At 48.9% G+C, this 2407-nt stretch overlaps 8 non-coding genes across 8 annotated transcripts; all 8 read left to right on the top strand.

Moving 5' to 3' along the window:
• Nucleotides 1-267: 267 nt before the first annotated feature.
• Nucleotides 268-386, top strand: LOC111475697. The gene has a single exon (XR_002716661.1). It is a non-coding gene; the product is annotated as a 5S ribosomal RNA (ribosomal RNA).
• Nucleotides 387-547: 161 nt separating this feature from the next.
• Nucleotides 548-667, top strand: LOC111475695. The gene has a single exon (XR_002716659.1). It is a non-coding gene; the product is annotated as a 5S ribosomal RNA (ribosomal RNA).
• Nucleotides 668-800: 133 nt separating this feature from the next.
• Nucleotides 801-919, top strand: LOC111475694. Its single transcript, XR_002716658.1, has one exon. It is a non-coding gene; the product is annotated as a 5S ribosomal RNA (ribosomal RNA).
• Nucleotides 920-1052: 133 nt separating this feature from the next.
• On the top strand, nucleotides 1053-1171 carry LOC111475698. The gene has a single exon (XR_002716662.1). It is a non-coding gene; the product is annotated as a 5S ribosomal RNA (ribosomal RNA).
• A 347-nt stretch (nucleotides 1172-1518) lies between these two features.
• LOC111475699 lies at nucleotides 1519-1637 on the top strand. Its single transcript, XR_002716663.1, has one exon. It is a non-coding gene; the product is annotated as a 5S ribosomal RNA (ribosomal RNA).
• Nucleotides 1638-1770: 133 nt separating this feature from the next.
• On the top strand, nucleotides 1771-1889 carry LOC111475693. The gene has a single exon (XR_002716657.1). It is a non-coding gene; the product is annotated as a 5S ribosomal RNA (ribosomal RNA).
• A 139-nt stretch (nucleotides 1890-2028) lies between these two features.
• On the top strand, nucleotides 2029-2147 carry LOC111475696. Its single transcript, XR_002716660.1, has one exon. It is a non-coding gene; the product is annotated as a 5S ribosomal RNA (ribosomal RNA).
• A 133-nt stretch (nucleotides 2148-2280) lies between these two features.
• Nucleotides 2281-2399, top strand: LOC111475692. Its single transcript, XR_002716656.1, has one exon. It is a non-coding gene; the product is annotated as a 5S ribosomal RNA (ribosomal RNA).
• The last annotated feature ends 8 nt before the right edge of the window (nucleotides 2400-2407 follow it).

Below are 2407 nucleotides of genomic sequence, written 5' to 3'. Positions count from 1 at the left end.
GGCTACGGATATAAATTTAATCTAATATATTTACTAGCATTCCTATAAATGATTGACATTGAGTTTCTAACTGAAAGCTAAACCATTTTAATAATTCCATGAAGATCTAACTTCCGTTCTTGAGCTTATAGTATCCAAATTCTTTCAATTTCTCCCAGTTCTTTTCTTCCTTTCTCTACAAATGAGAACCTCCCCCGCTCACGCCCATCGCGTTTCGATCATGCCGCCCCGCATGCGTTAAATCCGATTTTGTGCGCATGGCATGTTGTGTGCGATCATACCAGCACTAATGCACCAGATCCCATCAGAACTCTGCAGTTAAGCGTGCTTGGGCGAGAGTAGTACTAAGTTGGGTGACCACTTGGGAAGTCCTCGTGTTGCACCCCTTTTTTTCTTTCAATTTCTCCCAGTTCTTTTTTTTCTTTCAATTTCTCCCAGTTCTTTTTTTTCTTTCTCTACAAATGAGAACCTCCCCCGCTCACGCCCATCGCGTTTCGATCATGCCGCCCCGCATGCGTTAAATCCGATTTTGTGCGCATGGCATGTCGGGTGCGATCATACCAGCACTAATGCACCGGATCCCATCAGAACTCTGCAGTTAAGCATGCTTGGGCGAGAGTAGTACTAAGTTCGGTGACCACTTGGGAAGTCCTCGTGGTTGCACCCCTTTTTTTCTTTCAATTTCTCCCAGTTCTTTTTTTTCTTTCTCTACAAATGAGAACCTCCCCCGCTCACGCCCATCGCGTTTCGATCATGCCGCCCCGCATGCGTTAAATCCGATTTTGTGCGCATGGCATGTCGGGTGCGATCATACCAGCACTAATGCACCAGATCCCATCAGAACTCTGCAGTCAAGCATGCTTGGGCGAGAGTAGTACTAAGTTGGGTGACCACTTGGGAAGTCCTCGTGTTGCACCCCTTTTTTTCTTTCAATTTCTCCCAGTTCTTTTCTTCCTTTCTCTACAAATGAGAACCTCCCCCGCTCACGCCCATCGCGTTTCGATCATGCCGCCCCGCATGCGTTAAATCCGATTTTGTGCGCATGGCATGTTGGGTGCGATCATACCAGCACTAATGCACCGGATCCCATCAGAACTCCGCAGTTAAGCGTGCTTGGGCAGGAGTAGTACTAAGTTGGGTGACCACTTGGGAAGTCCTCGTGTTGCACCCCTTTTTTTCTTTCAATTTCTCCGAGTTCTTTTCTTCCTTTCTCTACAAATGAGAACCTCCCCCGCTCACGCCCATCGCNGTCCTCGTGTTGCACCCCTTTTTTTCTTTCAATTTCTCCCAGTTCTTTTCTTCCTTTCTCTACAAATGAGAACCTCCCCCGCTCACGCCCATCGCGTTTCGATCATGCCGCCCCACATGCGTTAAATTCGATTTTGTGCGCATGGCATGTCGGGTGCGATCATACCAGCACTAATGCACCGGATCCCATCAGAACTCCGCAGCTAAGNATCGCGTTTCGATCATGCCGCCCCGCATGCGTTAAATCCGATTTTGTGCGCATGGCATGTTGGGTGCGATCATACCAGCACTAATGCACCGGATCCCATCAGAACTCCGCAGTTAAGTGTGCTTGGGTGAGAGTAGTACTGAGTTGGGTGACCACTTGGGAAGTCCTCGTGTTGCACCCCTTTTTTTCTTTCAATTTCTCCCAGTTCTTTTCTTCCTTTCTCTACAAATGAGAACCTCCCCCGCTCACGCCCATCGCGTTTCGATCATGCCGCCCCGCATGCGTTAAATCCGATTTTGTGCGCATGGCATGTCGGGTGCGATCATACCAGCACTAATGCACCGGATCCCATCAGAACTCCGCAGTTAAGCGTGCTTGGGCGAGAGTAGTACTAAGTTGTGTGACCACTTGGGAAGTCCTCGTGTTGCACCCCTTTTTTTCTTTCAATTTCAATTTCTCCCAGTTCTTTTCTTCCTTTCTCTACAAATGAGAACCTCCCCCGCTCACGCCCATCGCGTTTCGATCATGCCGCCCCGCATACGTTAAATCTGATTTTGTGCGCATGGCATGTCGGATGCGATCATACCAGCACTAATGCACCGGATCCCATCAGAACTCCGCAGTTAAGCGTGCTTGGGCGAGAGTAGTACTAAGTTGGGTGACCACTTGGGAAGTCCTCGTGTTGCACCCCTTTTTTTCTTTCAATTTCTCCCAGTTCTTTTCTTCCTTTCTCTACAAATGAGAACCTCCCCCGCTCACGCCCATCGCGTTTCGTTCATGCCGCCCCGCATGCGTTAAATCTAATTTTGTGCGCATGGCATGTAGGGTGCGATCATACCAGCATTAATGCACCGGATCCCATCAGAACTCCGCAGTTAAGCGTGCTTGGGCGAGAGTAGTACTAAGTTGGGTGACCACTTGGGAAGTCCTCGTGTTGCACCCCTTTTTTTC

The sequence above is a fragment of the Cucurbita maxima genome, unplaced genomic scaffold, assembly GCF_002738345.1.
Source record: "Cucurbita maxima cultivar Rimu unplaced genomic scaffold, Cmax_1.0 Cma_Scf02476, whole genome shotgun sequence".
NCBI lineage: Eukaryota > Viridiplantae > Streptophyta > Magnoliopsida > Cucurbitales > Cucurbitaceae > Cucurbita > Cucurbita maxima.
This window is presented reverse-complemented; position numbering and strand designations above follow the sequence as displayed.